This window comes from Setaria viridis, chromosome 5 (genome assembly GCF_005286985.2).
Source record: "Setaria viridis chromosome 5, Setaria_viridis_v4.0, whole genome shotgun sequence".
NCBI lineage: Eukaryota > Viridiplantae > Streptophyta > Magnoliopsida > Poales > Poaceae > Setaria > Setaria viridis.
In genome coordinates, this window is record NC_048267.2 from 19,975,791 (window position 1) to 19,992,747 (window position 16,957).

Below are 16,957 nucleotides of genomic sequence, written 5' to 3' on the forward strand. Positions count from 1 at the left end.
TCAGAACTCGCGTCTGACCCATCATAGGTATCGGTGGGGACTTGTTACTTGTGGGTCTAGGGCGATTCAACCATTTTTGTAGTGGGCTTTGGGAAAAGTTGGTGCGTGTGACTCGACGAGGTTGCATGTGGTGTGTGGTTAGGTTTTCTTTGCAAGGATTAAATCGAATCGATTCGCCGCCACTCTCGGATAAGAGGACCTTTATCACTATGTCACATCGTAGTATAGAAGTGAATGAGAATGATGATAATTATTATTGTTTGATTAATCAATTGTTTTCCACACGGATGTGTTGTAGTTACGCAAACGTAGAGAATAGCTACTCTCACTTTAACTTTTAAAATACTGAAAGTAAGGATCCATTCTTAGTTGCTTTTTGGTAAAACAAACCCTAGAACTAAAAGCCTTGCATGCTAGGGGTCGGCTATGTATATACTATAGTTGGGTAAGTTTTGCTGAGTATTAGTGTCAGGCATGCATCCCAAGCTCACGAGTAGGTCCTGTACGGCCTACTAAGGGGCGTACTCGGACGTGATCAAGGCTCGGGGGCTACGCGGCAAAGGAGCGTGGCCCACTCGGACTCCTGAAGACTAGTTGGTATACATATGGAAACTACTCTGTCTACACCAAGTAGAACTCTGTAACCATACCTGACTAGGATTTTAGGCTGTAACCCTGCTCCCCCGATCATATAAGGGCGGGTAGGGACCCCCTCAAATCAACTTATCCAAGTTCAATACAATCAACACACAGGACGTAGGGTATTACGGGATCTAGCGGTTCGAACCTGTCTAAATCGTGTTCCTTGTGTCACCATCAACTCCTTGATTCTCGACGACACCCACCGCACAAAAGACCACCTAGGGGGTTGCCGGTCTAAAACACCGACAACTGTCGTGTCAGGTAGGGGAAGTCGTTGAGTTTCTCTGCGCGAGTTCGATGGCATCTGTCATTATCAAGCCTGCTTTCACCTTCAAGGCGGGCCCAACCTTTGTTTTCGGATCCTGGCTTTGCATCGCCGATGGCGTCGGATCGTTTCAGCGCCACGTCATCAGCGTCCAGGGGAAGGGACCTCTTGATGAAAGCTTCCCTCAAGAAAAGATAGGGATTTTGCCAAGAAAAGCCAAATTTTCAAAATTAGCAACACCGAGTTCGACTACGGTTCGGAGTCGACCTCAGCTCGGACTAGTCAACACAAGCCGAAGCCCCAGCCACTTCACAAGTCGATCTCGACTCAAAAACGATTCCCATACGGACTCCGCAACACAGTCGAAGTCTACCAAGGTCTCCTTACTCGAACTCAACTCGAACACGGGAAATTCAAGGACTGCGAATTCGACTCAGACTATGTCCAAGAAATTCCATTATCAGGGCTAGCCCAAAGTTTGGTAGTAACTTCAACGCCACAAGGCAGATTCGTTCACTGGCTAAGGATGAGGCCATCTCTCCTTACCTATGACTACGACTCATGCCTTGTTGCTCACATAGACAACCTCCCGTACCAAGAAGGCATCTCGCTCACTTCAAGCCGCGAGGAAAGTACTACAGAAATTGCTACATCAAGCTCTGGAAGCTACTACCTAGACAGAGAAATTTTCGTCATCACTCAAAACAATAATGTTGGCACTAGCCAACAGAAAACCCCTCGATGGGTAGCGCAACTCGATAACGCTTCAGAGGATGAGTCATCGGCTAACGCTCCGCAAGATGAAACTTCCGATCAAAGAAACCAAAGGAAGATACGAAACATTACTCGGGCTGAATGTTGATAATTACTAGCCACAAACATTCCTATCACAAATCTTGAAAGAGCATTTGACGTAGTACAAGCCCAAGAGCACAACACTCGCAGCAGTTGCCTCAATCAACCTTATATCAACTCTCATACCTCAAGACAGAGATAATGAAATAACAGCCCAACTTGCGCAGCGAGGCAATGGACTAATTGCACAACTCGCAGAACAAGTTTACAAACTACTTGATAAAGAATCATCAATCCCATCTGTTCCTCGCAATTCGGCTCATCAAGACGGCAGTAGGGGTGCCACAGTCAATAACGGCCTTCACAGAGCCTAAGGAAACAACAACGAGGTAGTCAACCAACCAAGGCAACATAGCCAAGGACAGAGCAAACACGAAGCTCCAATACGACATAAGGACGTCGGAGATGCCAGCTGCACTAATTCTAAAAAAGTCTTCGCCATATCAGGAAAATTCACGAAGTATCACATTTCAGCGATCTACGGTAAATAATCAATAGTCACCACGAACGTGAAGTCGACAACTACAACCATTGTCCTGCCTTCACAACGCGGGTAATGAGGACAAGATTACCGGAAAAATTCAAGCCAACAGGAATTAGTTAGTATGATGGCAAGCAAGATCCAATTCAATGGCTCCGATGTTACTCGTTGGCAGTCTAAGCAGCCGGAGGCAATAATGACACAAAAGTTATCCATTTTCCCATATGCATGGAACCCGTGCCTCTAACATGGCTTAAATCACTCCAACCTAGAACAATTGACTCTTAGGAAGATTTGACAAAGGCTTTTACCAACAACTACGTGGGCTCCATGACCAGACCAGGCAACAAGATTGACCTAATTCAAGTAAAACAAAAAGAAAGCGAAACACTACGCGACTACCTACGACGATTCTTCGAAAAGAAGGCTACCATAGTCGACATTTTAGAAACAAACGTCATCGAGTGCTTTCAAAATGGCCTCTATGATCGTCGAACATACCAGGATTTTAGCAGACGATGACTAGTCACCGTCAAAGATCTCAAAGTCATGGTGCAACAATGGGCAGACGAAGAAGATAAAGAGTATGAGCGATTCGGCTCCCATCGCAACCGCGGGCGTGACAATAACAGTCACGAACAGGACAGGAATAGAAATACCGATACTCGAAATAACTATTCGAGTAACCAAAACCGCAAACGCAAACCTGATAACACCGTTGCTTCCATGACTAACTCAGGAAAGAAAGGATCCCGCAAACACGACGACGGACCAAGCTTCACCAAACTACTCAAAAAACAATGCCCATGGCACCCAAATAGCAAACACTTAACGATATACTACTACAGCATGCGCGAGTAATGCAAGATTTACCCACACCACCACCTCCCGAAGAGTACAACCAGAAAAAGGATAAGGGCAAAAACAAAGTCAATAAGGATGAAGAAGGGGAGGGAGACTTCCACACCGCCTCCAAAACAGTCAACGTAATTTTTAGCGGAATACCGGGTACCGCATCCAAACGATCCAGCAAATTGGTACTCAGAGAAATTATGGCCATCGAATCAATAGATCCAACATCACTAAAATGGTCTGAGGTACCCATAACCTTCAGCAGAAGGGACCAATGGACAAGCTTCTCAGAACCAGGCCGATTTCCCCTAGTACTCAACCCGGTTGTTGCAGGCTCAAGACTGACAAAAGTACTCATCGATGGCGGAAGCGGACTCAATGTCATTTTCTCCAAAATACTAAGAAAAATGTGTCTTGACATCATGGACATGCTCACTCCAACAGACTCACCCTTTTACGGGATTGTACCAGGAAACGCAGCCATAATGCTAGGACAAGTCGTCCTACCAGTAACTTTTGGCACTAAGGAACATTACCGAACCGAGTACATCAGATTTGAAGTCGTCGACTTTGAGACCTCTTACCATGCCATACTCGGGAGACCAGCTCTGGCTATTCATGGCCATACCATATTACGTCTACTTGGTACTCAAGATGCCAGGACCCAAGGGAGAATTAACGCTACAAGGAGACCTAAGGTGATCTTAGGAATGCGACACCAAAGCCGTGGAGATCGCAGCAACTTCTCAAGCACCTAGCCCTATGCAACAAGTTTTTTCAACCTTAAAGAAACTTCATCCAATAGAACTTGAAATCCTAGAAAACAAATTGGGACCAACAAAAGTAAAGCCAACAAGTGCGAAAGACTTCAAAACGTTTGATCTCCAGACCGGCGACCCTTCTAAGATAGCTCTGATCGGGACAGGGCTAGACCCCAAATTGGAAATCGCACTCATTAGTTTCCTTTGGGCTAACCACGATATCTTCGCCTGAAAGCCAGCCGACATGCCGGGTGTGCCCAAGGAACTGATTGAGCATTATCTAAATGTTGATCCCATAGCTACTCCAAAACGGTAGCGCCTCCGGAGGTTCTCCCAAGACAGACGAGAAGCAATTAAAAAAGAGCTAGCCAAACTACTTGCAGTTGGGTTCATCAAAGAAGTTTTTCATCCTGATTGGCTAGCCAACTCTGTACTCGTCCGCAAGGAAAACAATAAATGGAGAATGTGCATCGATTACACAGATCTCAACAAACATTGTCCAAAGGACCCTTCTGGACTACCCAGGATCGACCAGGTAGTCGATTCTACTGCCGGGTGCGATTTACTCTGTTTTCTCGACTGCTACTCAGGTTACCATCAGATAAGCCTCAAAGAAGAAGATCAAGCCAAAACAGCCTTCATCACTCCGTTTGGGGCATTCTGCTACAAAACAATGTCATTCGGGTTAAAAAATACGGGCGCAACCTATCAGCGCGCCATACAGATATGCTTCGAAAAGCAATTGCATCGCAACATAGAAGCTTACGTGGACGATGTAGTCGTCAAAACAAGAAACCAGGAAGACCTAATCATCGATTTGGAGGAAACTTTCTCAAGCCTGCGAGCTTTCCGCTGGAAACTTAACCCTACCAAATGCGTTTTTGGTGTACCTTCTAGCAAACTACTCGGGTTCATCATTAGCCATCGCGGCATTGAGGCCAACCTAGAGAAAATATCTGCCATGACAAATATGCAACCACCAGCTAGCATGAAGGATGTGCAGAAACTCACAGGCTGCATGGCAGCTCTCAATCGATTCATCTCGAGACTTGGAGAACGAGGATTACCCTTCTTCAAGCTTCTCAAATGTCAGGACAAGTTTCAATGGACAGAGAAGGCAGACAAAGCCTTGGCACAACTCAAGGACTTTTTGTCAAAATCGCCAATCCTCACCGCCCCATCCCCAAATGAAGACTTGCTCCTATACATAGCGGCTACTACTCACGTCATCAGCACCACAGTAGTAGTCGAGCGGTTTGAACCAGGCCACGTTTATAAAGTTCGGAGACCCGTTTACTTCGTCAGCGAAGTACTCTCGGACTCCAAAACTCGGTATCCACCAATACAAAAGCTGCTCTACGCAATTCTGCTCACCTCACGGAAGCTGCGACATTACTTTCAAGAACACAGCATATCAGTCATCACCGACTTCCCGCTCGGCGAAATCCTTCACAACAGAGATGGCACGAGTAGAATTTCCAAATGGGCAGTAGAGCTCGGAGCTCTATCTTTAGACTTCAAACCAAGAACAGCTATCAAATCCCAGGCTTTGGTTGACTTCATGGCTGAATGGATAGAAAACCAAGTACCAACACCAGTTGAGAGGCCAGAGCACTGGGTTATGTACTTCGACGGTTCCCTCAAGCTCGAAGGAGCCGGCTCAGGAGTACTCTTAATTTCCCCAAAAGGAGACCAACTCAAATACGTACTTCAAATCTTTTGGGAAGTCTCAAACAACGAAGCCAAGTACGAAGCACTGCTACACGGTCTTCGTCTCGCAATCTCCCTCGGAATCAAACGATTACTATTATACGGCGACTCGCTAGTCGTCATCAACCAAGTCAATGATGAATGGGATCGAAACAAGGAAAATATGGACGCCTATTGCAAAGAAGTCCGCAAGTTAGAGAACAAGTGCTCAGGCTTGGAATTTCATCATGTTGTCCGTGACAACAACGTAGCTGCTGACGTATTATCAAAAATGGGCTCAACTCATGCAGAAGTTCCAGCAGGAATTTTCTTACACGAGCTCTACAAACCGTCAATACCAGAACAAATCACACAACCAGTCGTCAAGACCCTATTTCAGAAGGCGCCACTTCTCGTTGATGTCATATCGTGGGCTCGATGTGATGTCTTCTTCTCGTCGTTGTTACCGTTTTAGAGTTAGTTGATAGATAATTGTATTTTAAACTTTATTTCCTTTCCACCTTTGAAATCGATGTTTTATTCTTGTCTTTGAACTCTTTTTTAAAATTTTTGTATCATCCTTGTGTTGTATCTTTTATTTTCGTGTAAAAGCTATCATGTTTGGACTATCTACGCTCACCTTCACATGAGACTACTGGTGGTTGTTCGAAGGGCATACTGGAGAATGCAGGCTGTCAAATTAAACCATTAAGTTAATGAGCCGGATGCGTTCAAATGATGGCCATTAGACTTAATTAGAGTTTTAATTTGACGGTTATGTCGCAAGGGCTCCACGGGAAGGGTCCACATCGCGAGCTTAGGCCATTTTCACCGACCACCTCACGTCTCCTGTCGGGAGACCCCTCCTTTCTTCCAAGATGTCGCCTGATCCCTGGCCTATATAAAGGGAACCGGGCCTTCTAACTTTCTCTCTTGACTCCGTCGCACACACGCACATACCACACGAACACTTGCCTACAAGCACTCCGTTGTAACCTCAGTGCATTCGCTCCAAGGAACAAGATTTCTGCCGAAAACACCCCGTTGTAACCTCAGTGCATTCGCTCCGAGGAATAGGACTCCTACCGAAAACTAGAAGTAGGAATCTTCTCGAACCAGTATAATTCCTTGTTTTTGTGTACTAGCCATTGAAAATGGGGAAAGCGCGGCGTACAATTACCAGTCGGCGGTACAACATACCGACACTACATGTATCCTACACAATTGCATCATAAGAAATTCTCAAGTTTTTAAACCGTACAGCTTGAGTACTGTACCAGTTGATGAGAAAGGATTGTCACGTAGCTCCAGCAGAGTCTTCTATTTGATCTGTTTCTGGATCTCTTCATCGTTCTGCAAGTGTAGTTTATTGACGGGAAGAAGTACAAGGAGTAAGTGCGTAGTAGTTGCTGTGTACTATGATCTCATAGAAAGATTCTTTTACCTTTCTAGGTGGACCGACAAGCATCTGTAGCACTGAGAAAAGGAGAAGCTTGTTTTTACTAATTCATTGACGACACAAATATTGGTATGACACGCTTTGTTTGGCCAACCTCGTATACTGAATCTGTCAAATTCTGAACCTCTGGCCTCTTGGTCCCCATAATAACAACTCAGTCTTGTTTTGACGTCAAAAGAATGGATAATGTTGCCACTACTATTTTTAATCACATGATTGCATTGTTTGCGTCTAGGTCTAGTAATGGCTTATGTTTGCAACTAATGATTCCAAATGAAAGATCATAGGCATGCTCTGAACCAGTAGTTCCAAATTGCCAAATTCTCGTGATTTAGATAGCACAGCATCCAAAACCAAGGCAGACTCGTTTATTCGATTTACCGGATCCTCATCTAAATGTGATTAGGTGGTTGATCTGGTAGTGGAGGTGGAGCGAGAGGCTGTCGCTGGAGGCGAGGCCAAGGAGCACCGATATTTGCCCAAGGTCCTACAACCGACGAGTTGCGGTAGGGATCCGAGGAGCGTCGTTGCCCCACCGCTGCCCCACACCAACAGCACGGCGCCCAGGAGAAGCACGTCGACGAGCCTTTTGCTCCACGTCTTCTCCGCTGGATGCGACGCCGTGCGGCAGCCCAGGCGGGAGGCGCTAGGGACCGGCGGTGGCAGGAGTTTGGGCTTGCAGGGCCACGCTCAGGCCCGAGGTGAACACCTAGGCTGCCTGGGGCGAAGGCACGTGGATGCCTTGTATTCCCTGGAATATCCAAGATTTTTCCAAGTAAAACTCAAATATGTACATACTATATACAGGTGTATATTTATTAATTGAAGAATACTTAGCAATTCTAGTTTTCCTACTGTAAAACGAGTCCGATATGCAACTTGGACCAACCAGCATCATCCGTGCTAAGGCCTGATTCGTTCCACCCAAAAGTGCCAACTGCCATAAACACAATGAATTCTTTTACCATGGCTAGCATCGCATCCCGCTTAGGCTCAGGCTCTCACCTCATTTCTCCCAAAGTCCATTCGCCTTTCTCAAATCCCTAATCATGGCTGCAATTCCCTAACTTCACGCATCTTTAGATGGAGTTGTAGCGCACTCGCACGCAGTGGTGTCCCCAGGCAGCATCACAGCGACAAACCAAATAGAAGTGCACCTCCAGCAAGTTGTGGAAGCGTATTAGTGAGGAGTGAAACCAAGATTTCCAAACTCATTCCATGCTGACCCCTCTGATCTTAGTCTAATAATTAATCAGCCCTGCATATCGATCCGTGCATTGTAAGATGAATGTTACTCGATTGCTAATTCTAGCCATGTTTCGATGACAGCGACACACACCAGGAATTAAGTTGGGTAAAAGGTTACAAAGTACAACCCCTAAGGGACTTTAGACAAACATATTTGCCTCGGAGCATGACTTGGATGATATAATTGTTTTAGCTTGGAATACCCAACTCTCAGAAGATCCTGGCTCCGCGGTGCGTGGAGGAATTTTTATTTCGCTCGCGACGAGCCGAGAAGGCTCTGCCAAGTGCAGCAACGCTGCTTGCGCGCGGCGTTTAACGGCCCGTTAAAAATCATGCCAGTGATCCGGCAACGGCTAAGGACTGGAGGTTCCTGGCTCAGGGATCGTTCACAGTTTCCGTCACTCAGAGATGGCTAATGGGTGAAAAATGTTAAAGTTTAGCATCTTTATGTGTTAGCCCATCAAATAGGAGAGTTAATGGGAGGGCTAAAGTTTAGCCCACGCAAAAGCATTAGCTGGTGAGGAGGAGTTAATAGGTGGTAATGGCTTGTGAAAAAGCTAAAAAGGGAGAGAGAAACGGTGGGAGGTGAGAGAAAAAGGGTAAAAGTGACATTTCATTGATTTTAACTCTATCCAAACGCCATGTCTCCAAACAGAAGTGCTTAGGCTAAACTTTAGCACTTGCTAAACTTTTACAATAGTACATCCAAACAGACCCTAAACATCTACAAACCAGCTGTAGCCTAACAACTAGCCCATAACAGTCCATCGAACTATCTCAACATTTTAGATGAACTATCTTAATTTTTTTTTAAAAAGTTGGTGAATGTAAAAAAATGGTGAGCCAAAAAAATGTTAGTGAATGAAAAAAAAAGTTGGTGCGTGTAAAAAATTATTTAGCAATAATGTTGGTGAGTGTAGAAAAGTTAAAGGAAAATGTTGGTACATATAAAAAATGTTGAACCATACTATTTTTAAAAAAATGTTGATGAACGTCATCAAATATTGATGAATATTAAAAAAATATTGTACATGCCCTTAATATGGGCTTTAAAGATAAGTTGTTTATTTATCTTCCGAAAGGCATATAGGAGTCCCCTTCCTGGCAGGATGGCCATGGGCACACAACAAGAAATCTTTCAATGTATGATGGAAATTTTATGATAAATGTCAAATTATCATAAGTTTATGATATTTTTTGCTGAGAACATAAAATATTGCATCCGAGCAAATTTGTTTATGAAGTTACGAAACATCATAATGGTTGCCATCGAAGTTAAATAGAAAATGTCACTCACTATTACATGGTGGTTTTATGACGATATAAGGTCTGCGAAAACATCATAAACTAACTAGGATCCCACATATAAGTATAAGCTGAAAATAGGGAGGGAAAATAAAAGGAGAACGTATTCCTCCCATGGGTCGAACCTGTTACCGATTGTTGAATTTGTGGACCGGCAGTCTACCTAGGGGGTACCCAAGTGGTAGAGTTGTAGGCGGGGGAGATTGCAAGGTCAAGAACTCGAATAGTAACACGCGACACAATGTTTAGACAGGTTTGGGCCACTGAGGAGGTGTAATACCCTACGTCTTGTGTTCTAGTGAATTGTATTGATGTGCTCGACAAAGCTAGGGCAGCAATGGCGAGGTATTGGGTGATATGTCCCCAGGGGTGCCCTTGGCTGCATTATGTTAGCGGATGACCTAGGGTTATGAGTCGGATTGAATCTAATCCTAGTCAGTTGTTACAAGGAAATTGACTTGAGTCGGTTTACAAGATATATCCCGCAATATCTGTCCAGAATCTATTCGCCCAGCCTTCTACCTTGCGCTCCGTATAGCTTCATGTCTTGCTCCGTACGCCCAGGATGAAGAGGGCCCACATGTTAGGCAGGCCAGAATCCTGGTCGGTGGGACCTCCTGTGTACCCATGTCTCTCAAGCCCCCGAGCGATGTGTAGTCGAACGGCAACCTAACGGATGTGTAATGAGGCCTTGAATATCTATGGCTGAAAATACTCCATCTTGGTTGTAGAGGGGCTTCACAGTGCTTAAAGAAGAAAAATAGAAGTCGGGAGGGTGCGCGCCGAGTGCAACCATTATTGGTAACCGCAGAGGCTTGAGCTGTTTTAAAATAAACGACCCAAGGATCGAAGGGAAACACATGGAAGGCATCGCAAGATGCACTCCATATGAAGTAGCCCCCGAGCTTTGAAGTGATTAGAATAATCAATCTAATGGTTAGGAAAAGCCATTGCAAACCACTTTATGCCGACCACCATCCAACGCCCAACCCCTGAGCGCGAGGACTGGCGGGACCACGGAGGCACGTCGACTTCTTTCGACGCTTAACCCCAGAGCGCGAGGACTATTGTTCATACATGATTATGGTACATTGAACACATTGGCGGGGCGAGCCATGAAAGGTTATTATGCTTGCGTCCATTGTGATAAGGATCTTTGCTCAAGGAGATTGAAGAAGAAGCTATGTTATAATGGTCATCGTCGTTTCCTTCCACCCAACCATCTATGGAGAAGAAAGAGGATAGACTTTGACGGTAATCCTAAAAACCATGAGAGGCTAGTGCAATTTACTATCGAGGAGCTCCTGCAGCAACTGGAAAACATCGAAGATGTTAAACCAGGAAACCAGGAAAGGAAGCGGGAATCAACACAACATCCCCAACTTGGCGTGCCAGGTCAGATTTCTGCTGGGAGCGGGTGATCACCTCCTGCAGACTAATAATTGCTCCACTCAAGGAATAACTCAAACAATATCAGGCCATGCAAAACAATATGCAAGACATGATTACCTGGACATATTTATTTAGCCTTTGCTGCATCTCCAGCATATACTTCACCTTCTCCAGTGCCAACAACAGGTCATCAATCAAGTTGATATTGTCATCAGATGTGTCCCTCACCGCTAGCGTACTCGAAGTGGGATCCGCTTGCATGATTTTGACAATTGTTCGGATGCGCTCTGACTCATGCGCAGGATTAGGTTCAACGGCCACATTTGCCACCTCAACCAGCATCTCCAGTTCGGGGGCTGTTGTTGCAGTCACCCTTTTCTTACCTCCGTGGTGCCAAAACTTGTTGCCATCTCAATTAAGCTCTCGAGCTTGGGGGCTAGAGTCTCCTCTTAGGATTTTCTTTCTGGCTTGGAGGCTAGCGACGCTGCAGTGCTTGTCTCTATGGAAGATGGGCGCTAGCCCTTGCTCCTTGGTTTCACACCATGCCTCTTCAGCTCCAGTGTCGAAGATTTTTCAGTACCAGCAAAGACATTAGTAATCAAGCAAAAGATTTCAAGTTTAAATTAGTACTCAAGCACACAAGATATACCTCGAGGATTTTTTTTCATCACCAAAGATGGTATTTCATAGGGGGGATGGGTCTTGTGGTGCATTTTTTATAGTCTCAAAATTTTTTTAACCAGCCGATGCTAGCCTTAGCTAGGGAAGTAGTCGTCGTCTTGGAGGAAATTTGATGGCTGCCTAGAGGGATTGTCATCAACGACCATCTGGGCAGATGGCCCATCTTCGATAATGATTTCTTCCTCAACGTCATCCTTCATCGCTAGCGACTTCTCCTTCGCAGCTTTAGCGGTTGCCTGCTCTGCTTTGGTTCCCGGCTCGACTACTTGTCGATCTCCATAGTCACTGCCCGTGGTCACTGTTGGTATTTCTTATGTCATGAATAAACCCACAAGCACATGGATATACCGATGTAGCACTTTACTTGGAAGTATTCAGGGTTGTTGATGGCTCTTAAGTACCAAATTTAGGCCATCAACTCCTGCATAAACACATGAAAGATGAGCATCAACAGTAGTGGTAGGAGTTATTAGTAACAAATTCCACAAGTGTTGATGAATATTTATATGCAGGTCCATTAAGGGAGAAAACACACATCAAGAGCAAGGAAACACACTCTCAACCAATTAGGAGCAAGCACGTGGATCCATGGGCCCACAAATGGGAGTAAATCGACTACATTCACCACCAAGCACCCCATACCCACACAAGGGCACACAAGGCAGTGTCCTAGCCAAAGGCAGTTGCCTAGGGTCAGCCGAACCCCCGATGGCCCCAATCACCTCCAGTCGCCACATGTCGCCAGTTATCGACGTTGCAACGGTGGTTATGGAAGATTCCCCGGATATTCCCTTCGGAAACCAACCCTAAGAGCCTATATAAGGAGGAGGAGAGCTTCATTCAACACACATCACTTCAAGATACAAGAGAAAGAGCTCCACTCCATAGCGAAGCCCTACTTAGGCTAGTGCTTAGAATTGGGAGAGAGAGGGAGTAGTTCGGAGGAGTGCTGAGTTCCTCAGCACTCTGCTCTGATCATGTACCGCTTCGGATGCTGGCTTCCCTCGGAGTAAGCAAAGTAAGTATTCGTGATTCCTATCTTTTGTGAAGTACTTATATCTAAGTGAGATTTGTTCTCTTTCTTGCAGGTTCATTGTTCAATCTAGTATAAATTACTTGATCTTCTATAAGCGTGGATCCAAGATCGAGGTAGTAATCAGTAGTGTAGACATGGTGCTAGACTAAAGGTTACCTGTGTTTGCCTTATATCTCACGAATTGCTAGATGTAGGTCGTAGGTGACAGCCGTATTGGTCCTTTGTAATCCTCCACATTCGTATATAGCGTACAGCTATTGGCTGGAGTCGCCTGGCAGACTAGGAGTAAGTCGGTACCTGAAGCATGTAGCAATAATAGAGATCGACCTTTAACTTACCTCAAGTGCTGTCCTTAGGAATCCTCTCTACTTTTCGCCTATATCTATCTTGGTTGTTCTTGGATGCTAGAGTCGTAGGTATACACACATGTTCCCTTGGATTCGATAACCCTTGAAATACTCTGAGGTGAAAGCTACAATGGTATTCGTGCGCTTGCGGATTAATTTGCATTCATTAATTATATCAACAAGGGTATTGTATTTTCCCAGGGAGCGGGAGTGTAAAGTCCTTCTAGCTAGTTCAACCCAAAGATGACAAGAGGTAGAATGGCCTGGGTAGCGAGGTTGTCTAAAGATAGAGATTCCAGGAAGGTTAAGCTTGGTTACTAAACGCTTGCTTCGGGTACTGGCTTAACCCTGGTCTGTCAAGTGTATCCGGCTTGTAGCTCTACGTCGAACTCAAACGTGGAGGACTACGAAGGACGGACAGGGATGTCACCACATGCCGCCTACCTCTCAGACTGTGGGGAATGAGGCAAACAAAGGTAACCTATAGCCTAGACATCATGTCAATGCTATCAATTACTACTCTAGCTTCAGCTAGGAACATCTTTCTCTATCAAGAGTCCTTAACTAGAGCATCCACTATAAGAACGAACGATGAACCCACAAACGACTAGCAACGTAAGTTTAGCCCAGCCAAAGAACTCACCACTGTAGACAAACTAGGATACTTACTCAAATGGATCGTATCCAATGAGGTACAAGCCGAGGAAGATTGCTGACAAACACGACACTTCTCTGAACTACATCCTCACTCACTCCCTATCTACGCTATTAAAGTAGCTCTAGGCCTAGGAGTGGAGACCTTCTCTTCTCTTCTTCTTGTTGGGTATGAGAGAGTGCCCTCCTCCTTGTTATATATGTGCAAGAGGGTGGTTCCTAGGAGGTATATTCATGGAATCTTCAGCAACTGCCTTGGGGAATGCATGAGGGAGCGCCATGTGGAAGCTGGGCTTGAGGGGAGCCCGTCTAGGTTTGGCCGAACTTGGGGTTCGATCGACCCTAGGTCACGCCTCCCCACGGCCGCCTTCCTCTGGTTTATTGCCAGGTGGGCCCTTGTGATGATCCTTAGTGATTCCCGCGGGATTGAGTTGATTTGCTCTGTCTTGTGGGCCCTTGATCCTTGTGCTCTCTTAAGGTAGTGTTGAAGTTGTGTTTCTTCTTTGTTTGAGCATACTTCATCCCCGTATGCAGACGCAATCTTCTGTAAACAGTGATTCACCAATGCTTGTGGAATTAGTTAGAATTAAACTTCTATCTCTAGTTTGATGTTTGATATGTCATTGTTCTCTATTAGAGTTGACGGTCGGATATGACATTTATAGACCATCAAGAGGCACGATGGTGGCCGATGGGACGTCCTTGGGCATCTCTGAATACTATGGATCGTCTCCTTCCTCTATGGTAATTACTTGAGGAGGAATGCTTTCGGAGGACTTGGCCTTGAATCTACATGCTAGCCACTTTTGAATAGCGGTGCATTTCTTCCGTGGCGGCGACGACAGTTCTTCTTTAAAAGCTTGCGTTGCAGAGCCCTTGCCTACCTCTATGATGAACCGACCTTGTCCAATGTTTGAGCCTTCAATTGGAACTCGCCAGCTCCAGATGAGGTCTCGCTTGAAGACTCGAATTCTTCCGGCTCCTCTTCCTCTGTTGCCTTTTGCATCTCTTCTATGGTTAGTACCTGAGGGGGTTCCATAGCAGCAGATGCCAGCTCAGGAAGAGGCGTAGGAGAATAGTATAGATCCACTTTAGATTATGCATAGAACAACAAGCCAGACAAAAGTTCCACAAGAATAAGTATTCGGTGGCTATAGTCTATGACTACTTACTTATTTCAGCGAATGTTCAATGCTGAATTTGGGAGGAATCACAGGAACCTCATGAGCACCATGCGGAAATTTGTTGATCCTCTTCATAATCTCATCTCGAGTCAAGTCTTTAGTAGAAACTCGGGATGGATCATCTGCACCAAGGTACTCGTACCTGAAATTTTCCCTCCTCTGCAGCGGATGGACGTGGTGCTTCATCTAGCTATACACCACACAAATTCCAGTGAGATCTTGTGCCTTCAAATCAGCTATCTTTTTCACCAATTCTAGCACTTAGATTGAATCGAACCTCTTGATCAACTCCACCCATCTGTTATTCCATATTGGCCTTTGCCCTATCCGTGGTGGAAGCTATGGGGCATGGTTTCCAATGTAGCACCTCTTCTCCTTCCAATCCATGTTGGAATCTTTCAGGGTGTACTCCAGGTACTTGTGAGCAAAGCCTTGCCTCAATTGGATAGTAGCACCGCCAACTACTGCTAGACATTTGGAGTTGGACTGTGGCTTGACGCGGACGAAATGATGAAGCAAATTCCAGTGGGGACGAATCCCCAAGAATGCCACACAAAAATGGACAAAGGTGGCAATATGGACAATACCATTGGGATTAAGATGCATGAGCTCAAATTTGTAGTTGTTCAGAATTTCGCAGAGGAAGTCGCAACACGAAACTCCTAGGCTATGCTTGAGAAAATGTGGAAACATCACCATCTTGTAGGCATCCATCTCCATTGCAACCGCTTCCCCATAGGTGCATCTCCACTCGATCAGCTTCTTGCACTGCAAGTAGCCCTTCTCCACCAACCGTTCAAGATCATGCTCAGTGGTGATGGATCGTCTCCAAGTGCATTCTTTGTTGGGAATTTTGTTGGTGTTGATGTTGGTGGACGTTATTTCAAAATTTTAACCGCCAAACTCTCGGTGAATAAATGGGGTATAGATAGTGTTCTATGCATTATTAGCTTTACATTAATGAATTCCACGAGTTTTCACTACAAGAAATCTTCTGGTCTATGACGAACCCAAAAGTGTCAGACACATTTTTTGCATCATAAACTGTGATTTATGACGCTCGAGTGACGAAAACCCTCCATCATTAATAGAGCGTCATAAACCGCGACTAGTGACGTTCCTTATTTTGGTGCATCATTGTATCTATGATGCCTACGAAATGTCATAAATTGGCTCCTACCGTTTTGCCATGATGGATAGAATCTGATGTGGCATGACAATTGTGACAAATTATTTTATCATAAAATGAATTTGGCCCATTTGTTGTTGGGTCGAGCCCAAATTTGTTCGCACAAGTCAATGTTGTTGTGATAGCCTAAAATTGATTTCGGTAGGCCCATTTGTTGTTGGGTTGAGCCCAAAGGTTGTGCATATTGTTTGCGGCCCTTTTAGTCCCGATTAATGAATGAAATACACTTTTGGCCCAATTATATGTGGGCTAAGCCCACTTAAGGCAGACATAAATTTAACTAATTCGGCCTGATAAATAATTGATTTCATTTCAATTCTGATTCGGTTGGCAAAATAATAAACACAACACACATATTTATGTATACAATAAAACAAATTGTTGTTCCCCGTAGAAACAACCACTATCATATTTTTCATCACAGATCACAAACTATTACAAGATAACTATCTCACAAAGAACAGAGATTAATAAAGCTGCATCCAGGTCATAAGCTCAAGAGACAAAGTAGAGCATTATCTTAACCTCTTGCAGAGTGTTGTATATACATCTATGGGACCACCAGAAGGTTTGGACAGTCCCAAATATGGGGCTGGACACCCAGACGCATCTAACATGGAGACAATGGCGTAGGATGGCGTGATCTAAATGGAAGGATAAGAACTAGTCGAGGATTAGGAAAATACTCGTTGTAATAGGGTAGGGCTTCTCTAGTCGTATGTGACTAGTATTCTTGTAATCAACCGACCTGTAACCCCGCCCCCATATATATAAGGTGAGATAGGGACCCCCTCCATAGCAATCCAATATAATCAACACATAGGACGTACGGTATTACGCTATTACACGGCCCGAACCTGTCTAAATCGTGTGTCTGCGTTTACCTTCGAGTTCATAATCTTGACGAGCCCCACAAA

General features: G+C 44.9%; 1 pseudogene; it reads right to left on the reverse strand.

Annotated features, from left to right (window-relative positions):
- Positions 1–1,992: 1,992 nt before the first annotated feature.
- Positions 1,993–16,957, reverse strand: part of LOC140222823 (uncharacterized) — a 31,118-nt pseudogene continuing 16,153 nt past the window's right edge.